General features: G+C 38.7%; 1 pseudogene; it reads right to left on the bottom strand.

The window, feature by feature from the left end:
* Positions 1–8,443: 8,443 nt before the first annotated feature.
* Positions 8,444–16,173, bottom strand: part of LOC147642960 (uncharacterized) — a 44,549-nt pseudogene continuing 36,819 nt past the window's right edge.

Raw genomic sequence — 16,173 nt, 5'->3', positions numbered from 1 at the left:
ATATAGAATAGTTGATAAGGTAAGGCAACTTCATTGTAAATACAATTAAACATAATTACTGCCTAAAAACATAGTATCTTCAATTTCAACCTCATTATACTCATGCAGAGTATTAAAGTTTCAGTCAGCAGTTTGCAACGAAATGAAGGAGTCATCTCCGACCACAAGGTACATATATATATTCTTGATCAGCATCAAAAGTCGAGTCCGTCTGTCAGTCCGTCAGTTCGTTTCTACGCAAACTAGTCTTTCAGTTTTAAAGCTATCTGAATGAAACTTTGCAGTTAATATTCCAATTTTTAACAGATTTTCATATAATTTAAGATATAGGTATTCTATATTATTCTTAAATTTTCTTCCTAATTTTATGAAAATGTGTCTACTATATATATTACATAACAGGCATACAAAGAATAGATAGATAGATAGAGTGTATAATAACTTTGGCGTGCCGAAGTTACATTTTTAATACGCTTTTATTAGTTCGGAATGAATGTATGTATATAGTGAAGTGTTTCTGTTTTGTGAGTCGAACTAATGTCCCGTCAGTTGACTAAGGACAACGCTAAGTTGAATTAATAAAACGAATATTCCGCTTCACGTCTTTATTCAAATGATCTCAGCTTAAGACTAAATTATTGTGACAAAAATCTTACTTCTACTGCCCTTTGTTTACAAAAGTTGGGGAGCGAGATCGCCCGCTTGGGATATTGATTGAAGAATTATTTATGTTATTGAGAAGGAGCATTAATTGCTCCGGATGTGGATTGTTTACATTGGTTCAGCGTGGGATCGCCTACGCTGCAGATTCATATTTCTTGGAACATAACAGAATTTGTGAATATGTCACTTCCCTCCCCTTAAAAGGGTTGCCTATGATTGGGCTGGCATTTCAGGGTACAATGCAGGCAACTGATTTTGTGCCGGTTCTAATTCTTGTTGTGGTTCTTGATTATTTTTTGCTTGTTTTCTAAATTTTGTATATAAAAAGGTAAGTGGATTTTGTGTATACAATTTTGATAGGACAACAAAAATAATAAGAACGATAACTACTAATATTATAATTACATAAAGTGTGGTATTATTTTCTGAAATTAGCTTTAAAACGTCATTATGTTCTATTCTTATCTTCTTCTTAAATTGTGTTTTGTAGTATTGGGTTTCCCTATTTCGATTAATAATTTTGTAATGGTCTTCGTCTATTTTTTCTACATTTTTATTAGCTTTAAATGGATTTTCTAATTTTCCCTTTTGAAGTGGACCTTTTCTGTATCTAGTGTCAATGTTAAATTCCTGTCGATCTTCATTTATTTTATCTATTTTCCTTTCTTTAATATTTTGAGTGTTTAATATTGGATGTCCAGCGTATAAGGTGTTTGTCCAGTGGTGTCATGTTTTATTTTATGATTGTATGTGTAAAGAATTGTCTCTATCTTGCTTAATTTTACTTCTTCATCATCGGATGAGTTGATTATTTGGATTTTTTTATTTATTGTCTTATGTAGTCTTTCGACGTCTGCTACACCGGTTTTTGCCGTGCTAAGTTGTAATTCAATTCCTTCTGCTTCAAGCCATCGCTTTAGAGTCAAGCTGGTGAAAGCTCCGTCTCTGTCTGCCTTTAGTAATTTGGGTTTACCTAACTGATTAAAAATGCGCATTAGTGCGTTCCTGCATTCTATCCAATCCTTTGATTTAATATGTTCAAGTGTAGCGAATTTTGAATAAATGTCAATGCAACTGATGTAATGTTTTCCCTCAGATGAATAAATATCTACCACAAATTTGTCTCGACAATGTTCAGGGTTGGGTGTGATTTTAAGAGGCATTTTGGTATTTCTGTGTTCTGTTTTAGCCAAATTGCATATGTTGCATTCATTTATTATATTCTGAATTAATAGTTGGCTATTTGGAAAAAAGTGATTTTCTTTAAATAATTTAGTCATTTTCTGTATACCTGGATGTAAAAGTTTTTCATGTGATTGAAGTATAATTTCTTTGAATTCGGCGTATGAACAAACATTCTTTAATAAGTGGAGGCTGCGAATTACTTTAGTGTTAGTGGTATTAATAATTTCTCTGTGTGCTCTTTGAATGATTTCAAAATCTACATCGCTTTCAATATGAATAGTAATGTTTCTATGAATAAAATGATCAAGTAAAATTTGTTTGGCTTTGTCGAGTGTCATTACATTATATTGAATTGTTGTAATGGAGTTACCGAATATTGTTGAATGCTCTACTTTATTGTTATCGGATTTAATGAAAATTATTTGTTTTTTGAAATAGTTTATTGGTTTTTCTGTTAAATGAATTAGGTTACTATTATCTTCTTCTGCACTATGTTGAGTAACTTCACTATGGTGATTTTCTTCAATTTTAATTCTTGATAATGCATCGGCAACTGAATTTTCTTTCCCTTTAATATAGTCTATTTTAAATTGGTATTCGTTTAACTTGGCTTTCCATCTTTGTAACTTGGCATTTGGTTCTTTTAAAGTATGCAGCCATCTAAGAGGTTGATGGTCACTAGCAATGAGAAAATGACGTCCTAGTAAATAATGTCGAAAAGTTTTAGTGGCCCAAACAATGGCAAGTAATTCCTTTTCGATAGCACTGTAATTTAATTCATGTTCATTAAGTGTTCTGCTAATAAAGGATATAGGATGACCATTTTGAGAAAGTACGGCTCCAAGGGCTAGATTACTGGCATCTGTGGTTAAAGTGAATTTTTTTTCGAAATCGGGTAATTGGAGAATTGGTTCTCTAATTATTAATGTTTTAAGTTTTTTGAATGCTTCTATGTAGTCGATATTTTGTGTATCTATTTTTGCTCCTTTTTTTAAACATTTGGTCATTGGTTTTGCTATGTCTGCGTAGTTTGGGATAAATTTACGATAATAACCGGTTAATCCAAGGAAAGCTCTGATCTCTTTTACTTTTGTTGGAATTGGATATGAAACTATGGCTTTAACTTTAAGGGGGTTTGGTTTTATACCATTGGGGGTTACGATGTGTCCAAGAAAACGAGCTTCCTTTTTTAAGAATTCACATTTGTCTAACTGTAACTTTAAATTTGCTTCTGCAAGTTTGGAAAAAACTAGCTGTAATGAATTTAAATGTTCGGTAAGGGATGTGGAAAAAATTATGATGTCATCTAAATACACTAAACAGTGTTTATTGAGCAACGGTCGAAGGATATTATTCATACACCTTTGAAAAGTAGCAGGTGCATTTCTAAGGCCAAATGGCATTCGAAGGTATTCGTAATGACCGCTTTTGGTGAAGAATGCAGTTTTAGGTATTGATTCTGAGTCCATTTCTATTTGATGAAATCCCTTTGCCAAATCTATAGTTGTAAAGTATTGGCATTTACCTAGTTTACCAAGGATTTCGTCCATGTTTGGTATTGGGTATCTGTCGGGAATAGTTATTTCATTTAGCTTTCTATAATCAACTACTACTCTATACTTAATTTTTCCAGATGTATCAGGTTTTTTTGGTACTATCCAGGTAGGACTATTGTATGGTGAATTACTTTCCCTAATTAATCCCTGATTAAGCATTTCCTGTACTTGGTTATCGACTTCAATTTCGTGCGCTTGAGCAAGTGGGTACTGTTTTGAATAAATTGGGGAGTTATGTGTTGTATTTAATACGTGTTTAATGGTATTTGTAAATGTTAGATTGTCTCCTTCTTCATATTGAAGATTTTTGAATTTATTTAATAAGCCTTTCAACTTTGAAGTTTCCTCCTGATTCAGGTGATCTAATCGAAATAATCCAAAATCAATTTTTTTTGTTGATTCCTGAGGCTATTTTTTAATTGGTTCTATTGGCTTTTGGATATAAAAATTGTGGTTCTTTTCTGATTTTGAAGTTATTAATTTATATGTTTTATCAAAAAGGGTAACTGTGCTATTTTTGTAATTTATAATTGATTGATCATAATTATTAGAAAAATTGTGTACATAAAATGGTTCAGTTGTTTTAAAAATACTATTGCTGGGTAAAATAATTAAATTGTTCAATGTAATAGGGCCATTTGATGTCAAAACTTCGCATATAGTATTTTGAATAGGAAGACAAAATATATTTTTATTGATCATATTTATTGTGGATCCTGTGTCTATAAGGCAATTGTATGTGCAACCTTTGTATGCTATTTCTAGGTATTGGTGTTGTCCGGGGCTGTTAACCAAAAATTTTCGTTTGGTTCTGAGCTATTTAGATTTTGTTCATCTTTATTTTGGGTGTATTGCTGTGTGTGTTGCTGTTGTTGTTCATTAATCAACCTATGGTATTGATTGTGGTCATAATACTGTTGTTCATAAAAATTAGGTTGTATTTCTTCGTATTCGTGTTCGTGTGCGTCTTGAAATCTTAATTCGTCAATAGACATTTTGGTTTGTTCACTGTCCGATGGTCTTAGTCGTTTGGTAACCGGGAAGTTAGTATTATTAGATGTAGAGGGTTGTTGTTGTTGAGGGTATGTATTTCCTTTAAAATGTGCTGTTTGAGGATTTTTAATTTTATTTGAATATTGTGGAAAAGGATTTTTGTGAGTAAATGGTTGTGTGTTCATGTATTGGTTGGGATCGAAATGATTTGGCCACATAGTTTGGTCTAAATGATTGCGAGTATTGATTAAAATTAGGTTGGAATGGTTGAGAATATTGTGGGTAACTTGGTCGATATTGGGTTTGTGTATTTGTATTGAATTTGTGTGGTTTAGAATTCTGATTAGGGTTTGAGTTTTTATTACGATTTTCTGGAATTTTATTTAAATTAACATGTCACTATATATGTATGTAACGGAATCTTTGAACTCTATTTTCAAGGGATTCCAAATATCTGATAAGCTTGAAACTTTGCATAGTTCTCAAGGACCGATGACAATGCAATAATTTGAAAAATATTTTTATTATCCTGAATAGAATCGTCAGGATTGATAAATTCGTTTTTTAAAGATCCTCCATAAAGGAGTAAGAGAGACAGAGCTAGCGCGCGATCTGCGCATGCCTGCTGGACAAGCTTATGTAGCACTTAGTAGAACCTTAGATGGTATTCGCATTGAACAACTTGATTGCTCAAAGTTAACAGGAAAAACCCCATGCAACAAAGAGGCCTTAAATTAAATAATGAGATTACGAATTAGTTCGTAAGATATTTCATAATTACATGTCCGCAAAAATTGATTATTGATAAATCGAACTAAATTACGAAAAATAACTGATAGCTTAGAAAATTAAGAAAACACGCGTTTATAGGTACCCACACTAAAATATATAAAATAAATAATGGTTAAAAAAACACGCTTTTATAAATAACCGAACTAAAAAGAAGAAATTAATTTATAATAAGGTTAGGTTACCGTGGTGAAGCCAGATACTAGGGCCTCCAATTAGAGCTAAGCTCCTTTTTGATCCACTCCCTCTGTTTGTTGTTGGTGATCCTGATCACTATCAATAAAAACCAGAGTCAGTAAGGAAACATAGGATTGCCGAAACTTTCAGCTTTCCTATACTTCCCAGTGATTGCATCTGGTAGGCACCAAAATGGTGAATTCTGATGTGATTCAGCGATGGGCAGAAGCAGAGCAGATGCTCCGGTGTCTCTTGCTCTGTAGGTTGCTTACAGCTTTTACAGATTGTATTACCCAATGTCCTGTGGTGACTGCCGTAATCCTGCTAATATCCCGCTTGCTGTTGGATAGCAGTTCACTGGTTCGTTTTTTTCGTACCTCGGCCAACATTCCCTTGACCTTCTGTGATCGATCTTACTTAGCCATTATTTGTTAGCTATCTGCTTGAAGTGGTCATGGATACATTCCCTTGACCTTCTGTGATCGATCTTACTTAGCCATTATTTGTTAGCTATCTGCTTGAAGTGGTCATGGATACTTGTCTGGATCCGTTTAGGGAGATAGGTAATTCGAAGTCTGTACTCAGCCCTGAAGAGCCTGCATGGGCTAGTTCATCTGCCTTCTCATTTCCTGGGATCTCGTTGTGTCCCGGTACTCAGGTTACTTGTACCAAATTTTTATCGGCAAGTCTATTAAGGGCCTTCTGGCATGCTGGCACTAGTCGTGAGTTTGTTTTCATGGCAACTAGGGATTTTATAGCCGCTTGGCTATCCGAGTAGATCCGCACTATGGTGTCCCTGAGGTCCTGCCTTAAGGAAAGTTCGAATGCTTCCCTTATGGCTAGAAACTCATCCTGAAAGATCGTCGCTGAGTTAGAGGGATTGAAAGCCTTTTCAATTCCCAAATTTTCAGTGTAGATCCCAGCCCTTACGCCGCAACTCATTTTTGACTCATCGGAGTAGAGGGACACATCGTTCTCTACTACTACTACTTACTCCAGGCTTCCCTTGATCCCGAAGTTCATATCCGCGATCATGTTGTCGGACTTAACGTTTGTATTTATGCCGCTGCTCCCTATTCCCTCCAGCAATTGCTTGCCTTCAGTCTCACTGCGCTCTGTGCTGCAATGATCTTCACTAACAGTTCTATCAGCATTATATTCAGGATAGCATTGAGGAAAGCCTCGGGCATGAGTGCATGAGTATCCATGTCAGCTTCGTTCTGTTGTACGCCCTAGTTAGTTTCGGTCACCATACTAGGGCCCCGTATGTTAGTATTGGCCATACCACTGCTGTGTAGAGCTATATAATTATCTTTGGGTTTAATCCCCATTTGTTTCCAAACATTTTCCTGCAGGAGTAGAAGGCAATGCTTGGCTTCCTCACTCTTTCTGCAATGTTTTCCATTCCATGAGAGCTGTTTGTCTAGTAGTACTCCTAGATACTTATCTTGGTCCTGATACTAGTAGTACTACGTCGTCTGCGTATGCAACTGCTTTGACTCCACCCGTACTGAGATCTATCAATATGGCGTTCATATTTATCAGCCAGAGTAGGGGCGATAGAACCCAGCCTTGTGATGTGCCTCTCTTTACAAAATACTTAAAAAGTTGAGGGAGCACAGGATGGAGTCGGTGTTCACGTCATTGAACGCGCTTTCGATGTCTAGGAAGGCGGCCACCGTGTATTGCTTATGTTGTAATGTCTTCTCGACATGATGTACAACTCCATGTAGCGCTGTTTCCGTTGACTTTCCTTTGCGGTACGCATGCTGCGCATCCGAGAGTTGATGTCTCTCTAGCGACTCCCGGATGTGGAGGTCTAGGAGTCTCTCTAGTGTCTTCAGGGCGAAGGAAGTGAGACTTATCGGTCTGTAATTCTTTGCTAGGATGTTCCCCCTTCTGCCTGGTTTCGGTATGAATATGACTTTTGCTTCTGCACAAGAATGGGATGAGCGACAGTCTTATAGAAGCTTCGTAAATGGCTTTTAGCCATCTACAGATGCTTTTCTTGGCCGATTGTTACCGGTATTTTGCCGTCTGGGCCCAGGCCTTTGTATCTGTCAAAAGAATCTATTGCCCCCTGAATTCTATCCGTTGTAATGATGTCTTTCGTTGGCGTGTCCGTTTGAGTGTTCGTTTCCTCCTAGGGTTCCGAGTTCTCTTGTAGGTTTGCTGGGAAGTGAGTGTCAACTAATAGCTCTAGAGACTCCTCAATTGTCGTCGTAGCAGAGCCGTCTGCTCTGTTGATAAAGGTGGGGCATATGTGCCCTTTGGCGAGAATTTTGCTTACTCTCGCTGTGTCCTTTATGCTTTCTAGTGACTCGAAGTAGTTTTCCCAGGACTCTTTCTTCGCCTTATATAGATACTTTTTGTAAGTTTTTTGTGGTTCTTTATATGTTTCCCATTCCCGAGTTATATAGCTGTTGTTGAAGGACTTTCTCGCGCTCTTTCTGAGCTCGCTTAGTTCCTTTGTCCACCACGGTGGGTACTGCTTCTTCGAGAATGATAGCTTACATGTCTCTTTGAAGGCGTTGTTCAGGATATTCGTGAGATTCTCCACCTTCTTATCGAGTCCCTTTGCAGTAGATTGTGTCTTGATCCTCCTGCTGTTTAATTTAGATTGAACAATTTCGCTGAATTTGTTCCAGTCCGTCTTACGGGGGTTCCTTCTTGGCACCTGTTTATTAACTGCTGTCGTTAGTTCAAAGAAAATATACATATGGTCTGAGAAGCGGTGTTCTGTCGATACCCTCCAGTTCTCGACTCTGTAATTATTGTGTTCTATTTGCAAGGTGAGATCTAAATCCCCTTCCGAACCTTGAAAATTTTTCGTGCTTGGATATATAGTATACAAGTGATACTATCAAAGAGTGACTCACCTCTTTCATTGGTCTCTGAACTCACACACCCGAGTACCAGGGTCGTCTTCATTACTTCGGCCCTGATGTCGATATCCCTCTCCCTTAAAAGGATCGTGAGATTAGCTGAAGCGTGCGAGCTGAGCTTCAGATTAATCTGACGCCGGGGTGGCAACAGGAGATTTGTCCTAGATGACCATGTCATCCAACAGTTTGTTGGTGTCATGTCACCAATATCTCGTCCGGCTCGGCCAAAAAGATCTTTATCTTAGCCTTCCTGATGCCGTACCGGACCTTGTGATCATTGGCCTCCAGGCAGGCAGCGCTGTTTAATCAGCAAAAGAAAAGGTTGGCTCCCCTTCATTTCGTGCTCCGCTCTGAGGATGATCCAGTCCTCTGTATGGATGTCTGGGTTCTGGGACCTCAGACAGGCAATCACCCTGGAGTGCTCGGTTTGCCCCTTCGGTAAGCAGATGCGAGCTCTGGGTCTCCTTGGGATCTCCCTCGCGTGGACTAGCCTAATCTTAAGGCCAGCCTATGTGTCGCTGATCTTAGTCACAGACTCCGCCAGGAAACTTCGGGAGAACCCGTCGTCACATCTGATGACCCGCTACCACCTGACTTCTGAGGAGTCGAAGGAGGGGATGGGACCGGTCGGCATGCTAACCAACCTGTCGGTTACCATGTCGGCTAACTTACGTCGTCATAGAGATCGTCAAAGACTTGCCTAAGTCCGCCCGACTACAATTGGTCAGCATCCCCGGTCGAACCTCGACTTGGGACTTGCTTCCAGCCGCCCTCACTTGGAGAGTAGAGTCGCACTACCGCACAGTGGTTTAACTTGTACTGAAGTTCGGAAAAAATTAAAATACTCAAGTCTTAATGCATTGACACAAAACTTGTCACTCGGGGGTTCTTGAGGTTGCTGATCACGAATCTGAAATTGGATTTCAAAAATTCAAAATGGCGGATCCAATATTGCGGACAATTTTTTGAAAAAGTGATCGGATTTACTTGAAATTTGATACATGGTGAGGCTCAGCTGGGCACCACCTCAGAGATTGCGAAAATGTCTCCCCATCAGACACAAGCGAGGGTCAACAAATCCCGCTTTGTTCTCAAGATAGCCAAGAACGAGGCTGAGGGTAAGACCGACACTCGGGATGCCGAAAACAAGGCCAAATTCCTTGCGGAGATTGCGGAATACGAGGCTTATAAAATGCAAACGCATCGGCGTTCCAGCCCTCAAAGGCGAAGCGCATTTGGTCACAGGAAGTGAGTGAGAGCGCACCTTAGAAAGCGAAGGACCAGAGGGCTAGCCGAGAGCTACCAAATTTGTCAGCAAGACAAAGAAGCTTAGCGAGATGGCCAGAGACAGTCTTGCTATGCTTTCGGAAAAGTGGGGGGAGATTGAGGCCAAGTTGGCTAGCATACCGACCGGTCCATCTCCTCCTCCGACTCCTCAGTTGCTGTTGGGGGGCTAAGATTAGCGACACTTGGGCTGTTCTTAAGATTAGGCTAGTCCGCGCCAGGGAGATCCCAAGAAGACCCAGAGTTCGCATCTGCTTACCGAAGGGGCAAACCGAGCACTCCAGGGTGATTGCTTGTCCGAGGGCCCAGAACCCAGACATCCATACAGAGGAATGGACGATCCTCAGAGCGGAGCAGGAGTTGAAGGTGAGCCAACCTTTTCTTTTGCTGATAAACCAGCGCTGCCTGCCTCAGCTGCAGGCCAATGATCACAAGGTCCGCTACGGCATCATGAAGGCCAAGATAAAGGTCTTCTTGGCCGAGCTGAACGAGATATTGGAGGAGGTCGATGACACCAAAATACTGTTGGACGACATGGTCATCGACGACAAATCTTCTGACGCCACCCTCACCAACATCGTTGTCGAAAATCGTGCAGATTAATCTGAAGCGCGCTTCAGCTTATCTCACGATCCTTCTATGGGAGATGGATATCGACATCGGTTGGATATAGAAGCCCTGGACCAGGGACGGGCATGTCGCTGGACTAAGGATCCCAGGATTTACACTACTGTGCACAAACTCGAATGGTAGGTCGAAAGCTTGGATAGTAATTATGAATCAATTTAATGCTTTTCTCTGTCCCAATCTCAGCACGCCTGTCCTGGCTGGATTCGTGTTAGCGGATAGGAGCGGAATCACCATAGCATCGGCGTACATGGCCCATGACGAGCCGGCCCCGCCAAAGCCGACCCTGGTGCTCGGGTGTGATGGGAATTTGAGCCACACGCTCTGGGGGAGTTCAGAGACCAACGAAAGAAGTGAGTCACTCTTTGATGTATCACTTGTATACTATCTATCCAAGCACGAAAAATTTTCAAAGGTGGGAAGAGGTGTTAGATCTCACCTTGCCAATAGAACACAATAATTACAGAGTAGAGAACTGGAGGGTATCGACAGAACACTCCTTCTTAGACTTAGACTTACAAAAAAGATATAAATAAGGCCAAGAAAGAGTCCTGGGAAAACTACTTCGAGTCACTAGAAGGCATAAAGGACACGGCGAGAGTAAGCAAAATTCTCGCCAAACAACATAAGCAACTCAACTCAACTTTTAGGTATTTTGTAAAGAAAGGCACATCACAGGGCTGGGTTCTATCGCCCCTACTCTGGCTGATAAATATGAACGCCATATTGATAGATCTCAATACGGGTGGAGTCAAAGCAGTTGCATACGCAGACGACGTAGTACTACTAGTATCAGGACCAAGATAAGTATCTAGGAGTACTACTAGAAAAACAGCTCTCATGGAATGGAAAACATTGCAGAAAGAGTGAGGAAGCCAAGCATTGCCTTCTACTCCTGCAGGAAAATGTTTGGAAACAAATGGGGATTAAACCCAAAGATAATTATATGGCTCTACACAGCAGTGGTATGGCCAATACTAACATAAGGGGCCCTAGTATGGTGACCGAAACTAACTAGGGCGTACAACAGAACGAAGCTGACATGGATACTCATGCACTCATGCCCGAGGCTTTCCTCAATGCTATCCTGAATATAATGCTGATAGAACTGTTAGTGAAGATCATTGCAGCACAGAGCGCAGTGAGACTGAAGGCAAGTAATTGCTGAAGGGAATACGGCGCCGAGCAGCGGCATAAATACAAACGTTAAGTCCTACAACATGATCGCGGATATGAACTTCGAGAACACATTCTCGACCTCATACCCATCAAGGGAAGCCTGGAGTAAGTAGTAGTAGTAGGGAACGAGGTGTCCCTCTACTCCGATGACTCAAAAAAGAGCTGCGGCGTAAGGGCTGGGATCTACACTGAAAATTGGGGAATTGAAAAGGCTTTTAATCCCTCTAACTCATCGACGGTCTTTCAGGCTGAGTTTCTAGCCATAAGGGAAGCAGTCAAACTTTCCTTAAGGCAGGACCTCAGGGACACCAGAATGCGGATCTATTCGGATAGCCAAGCGGCTATAAGATCCCTAGCTGCCATGAAAACAAACTCACGACTAGTGCCAGAATGCCAGAAGGCCCTTAATAGACTTGCTGATTAAAATGAGGTACAAGTAACCTGGGTACCGCGACACAACGAGATCTCAGGAAATAAGAAGGCAGACGAACTAGCCCGTGCAGGCTCGGCAGGGCTAAGTACGGACATCGAAGTACAGATATCCCTAAACGCGGTCCAGACAAGGATTTATAACCACTTCAAGCAGTTAGCCAACAAAGAATGGCTAAAAAAGAGCGAGCACTGAAGGTCAAAAGAATGTTGGCCGTCATACGACAAAAATCGAACCAGTGAACTTTTATCCAACAGCAAACGGGATATCAACAGGATCACGGCAGTCACCACAGGACATTGGACGACGCATGCAATGAGATGGTACTGCCACATAATATAATCTGTAGAGGCTGCAAGCAAACTACAGAGCAAGAGACACCGGAACATCTACTCTGCTTCTGCCTAGCACTAAATTTCATTTCAGTCAGCAGTTTCAACGCAGTGAAGACGTCATCTCCGACCATATAAAGTATATATATTCTTGATCAGCATCAACAACCGAGTCTATATAGCCATGTCCGTCTGTCCGTCTGTCCATCTGTCCGTTTCTATGCAAAATAGTCTCTCAGTTTTGAAGCTATCTAAACGAAACTTTGCACTAAGTCTTCTATATACCCTGATTTATATACATATATGTCGGAACGGACCAGACCGGACGACAATATCATATAGCTGCCATAGGAACTATAGAACAAATTTTTAATAAATAAATAATAGTTTAAAAAAACTAAAAAACACGCTTTTATAAATAACCGAACTAAAAAGAAGAAAATAATTTATAATTACAAACTGTTCGGAGCGGGCGATCCTGCCGCTAAAGATCCTGTAATGGAAAATCGCCCCCGCGACGCAGTCAAATAGTATGATAACCCGTAGTGGTTAAAATGATAAGTCGGGGGCGTCGTTGAGCTCGAATAAGTGTTTCAGCTTTATTACGCATCATACATAGAACTAACTCGCTTAAACATAAGGGCTGCGCTCCCGACCGATAAAATAAGCTTAACAGTCCGAGAAGTGGAGCGCGAACTAGCCGTTCCCCAGCTCGCTTAGCAGTGAGCAAAGCTTCGGGAATTCGGGAGCGGGCGCTCGCAAACATCGAAGTGGAGCGCTTAGATTAGCCCGATGAGCAGTGCGCGAAGGGCCGACCTGCGGGAGTACAAGAGCGGCAAAACTTTGGAAGCTCGGTGGACAGAGGCGGCGCCGCAAAGGGCCTCCTGACGTGAACACAAACAAAATATAACATTTCGAGCAATAGTATATAATTATAAACAAGATCACTAAATTCAGAGTTAAAAGCGTGGGGTGCATCCGGAGACACGGTAGTATCTCGCGCCAAGTACCTGTTATTTTTTTTTCTGTAATTAATTATATCAATCATTGTTTTAACATGTATTCAGTTTGACTATTGCTGTGAATTTGTCATTTGACTGATATGCATAATGCTTTCACTACGTTTAAATACATACGTGACGAGATATTCTACAGCTGCACTGTTTTTGTTAATGTAATAATTTTTTGTAAATATCAGAGATTTTCTTTTATATTTTATGTTTATACATTTATTACATTTATCATTGTTTGTAACAATAATTAAACATGTACTTGGAGAGACATTGTACGGTGAAACTGTTAATTGCAGGATTTTTATACATTTTCATAATTCTTCCCTTTACAGATAGTTGCCCTTAGAATAATTGTAACATTGATTATAGATGCACCCCACGCTTTTAACTCTGAATTTAGTGATCTTGTTTATAATTATGTATTATTGCTCTGAATTTAATAATTTTGTTTGTAATTATAAATTATTTTCTTCTTTTTAGTTCGGATATTTGTAGAAGCTTGTTTTTTTTTTAACTATTATTTATTTTCTTGTTTTCAGCTGATTTTAACTGACGATGGACTTAACCATGGTACTGAACTTTACAGAGCACTATGTTTGTAAGATTTTTATTAAAAAAAAAAAACAAATATTATATAAATGGGCAAATTCCCAATGGTGCATTTCCTCTTTTCGGCGCCAACAGAATGTTTTAACAAATTTGTATATAATCCTGTTACTAACATAAGAAAAATGTTCTTCAATGTTATACACAATAAATAAGAAGAAAAACGTTCTTAAACAGCTTTCTCGACTCCTAACGAAAGAGAAATGTTGCGAGCGAAAAATGTAAAGCGCAAGCGGTTAAAAAACTAAGCAGCTGGATTTGAGAAGCGAAATATAGTATGTATATAATATACTATATAATATATATATATATATAATAGTAAACATTTTTAAAGAATAATGAATAGTCAATATTTTCAAAGCCAGATTGGAGGTAAAATTTAAGTGAAAAAATTTTTCTCGCATGGAACGATTTTCTTACCGGCAAGAAAGGGTTGGAGTTAATAATTTTCGTAGTGACAAGGCCCATAATATACGATTTAATTTACAAAAGGCATTTAAAGTACAAACATAATGCGTTTTTGGGAGGCGACAGCGTTGATAGAGGCGAAATGATAAATATATACATAGTATTCTAATACCCAATCCGTCGGAATACATTTAAATTTCACATTATACAACAACAGCATTTTACAACAATCCGCCCTGGTTAGCCGCCACTGTGATCATTTTCGAGACTTTTCTTTTAATTCGTTAGTCACACTGCACAGTGGTTGCGCCCATGGGCCAAAAAAAAGCTGTAACAATAAAATTTACGAAAAGTAAACAAATCGTTTTTAAAATGTCCAAGCTTCTTCATTGCAATCTAGTTTTTTCTGGAAATCGAACGGTTCTTTCTAAAAATAGAATTGAAGGTGTGGGCAGGTGTTCATTTGCACATAGCAGCTTCCGCCCATCGCGAGTATTTCACAACAAAACCGAACTTTGAAGTGCTCAGTTCATTTATTACGTATCCAAATTTAAAATATTTGTAATGGATTTTGAAGTTGACGGTATTTTAAAAAACTTGAGATATTATAAAAAGACATACTTGCTACAGTGTTCTTGTTATATGATTTTAAACTAGTACATTTTTTTGTCTATATATTGAACGTTTTTTTATGTTTAGCTAAAGTTTTAGTAGTAACTCCACAAAAATCCACAATTAAGTTGTATACGTATACCAATGTGCTTGCCTGGCTCTAAAGGTAATAAATGTGCAAATGAAGAAATTTACAGATATGCTTAAAATCGTAAAAATTCTAACACCGTTTTAACTTTTTCAGTGTCAGTTTGCACTACAAAAATTTGTTTTCCCTCGTATGCTTGTTGTGTTGTTTCTTATTATTAGTTGTTTATTAATAGTTTTTCATTTATTAATAGTTTTAACTTCTTTTTTGTTTATTCCCTTGCTTTAAACCTTAACTGGTTCTTCTTATAAGTGTGTATTCTCATGTTTATATGTTCTTAATGTATGGTGCAGCGAAAAGGGTAGACCCATTATAAGGCGAACAAAATTGAATGAAAGTATACTGAATATTATTAAAAACGGCTATATTGTTTACAAGAGTAATGTGTCAAAGCGAATTGAATACGTTTGTAAAAGGATTGTATAGTTTTGGGTAAATACAAACGCATAAAATCGGTTATTCTCCAATATCAAGCTGATTGGTTGAAAGAAAAGGAATCAATTCCAATAAGATGCGCCCAATCAACATAAAAAATCCTGAACGTGGACGACCCAAAGCAGATTTTAAAGAAGCTTCTGACCTTTTAAAACGACGTAAAATTGCTGAGCTGACAAAAATCGACTAGTCTATTTTTACTATATTACTCTCATGCAATTCATTTTAACCAACGCTTACAGAATTGAATGTTGATCACTTGTTCTTGTTCTTGATACAAATATGAGTAAACATCAATTTTTTCTTTATTCGTAGTTTTATTAATAGTAAGACTTCCTTCAACTTATTACCAAGTTACGAAAAACTTCTGGCGGCCGAAGCATCATCTTTTCCCGAAAATATCAGTGTCAGCGAATCCCAAGCAGCAGCTTGTTAGATCACACGACGTTACGAATTGTAAAACTTCAAGCTGATGTCCTTGAGTCAATTAGTGTCGAAAGCGTGGCCGACTTGATTTTAATTGGCAAGTGGAGATTTTACAGCAGTACTGGTCATTCCGAATATAAACAGAAAACATTGAACAATAACATTGATGATTCGAGTTTGTTTGTGACTTTGTGCAACTAATTACTCAAAATAATGATGCCAAGAAACACAAAGTAATTTGGAAAAAACCTCGAAAGTCATCAACACGTTACTGCAGACCAATAAGGTACCAATTCCAAGAAAAAACAGCACAATTAACTTAAGATGAAGCTAAATACTTCAGGGACAAAATTTCTGCGCTGGAACCATATATATGTAGGGATATTACAAATTATGTTTATTGATTTGAAAAAGTCTATTAATGT

This window comes from Drosophila serrata, unplaced genomic scaffold, assembly GCF_035046125.1.
Source record: "Drosophila serrata isolate PLE 108 unplaced genomic scaffold, ASM3504612v1 contig_318, whole genome shotgun sequence".
Lineage (NCBI taxonomy): Eukaryota > Metazoa > Arthropoda > Insecta > Diptera > Drosophilidae > Drosophila > Drosophila serrata.
The sequence above is the reverse complement of the archived record's forward strand: the minus strand, read 5'-3'. Positions and strand labels throughout refer to the sequence as shown.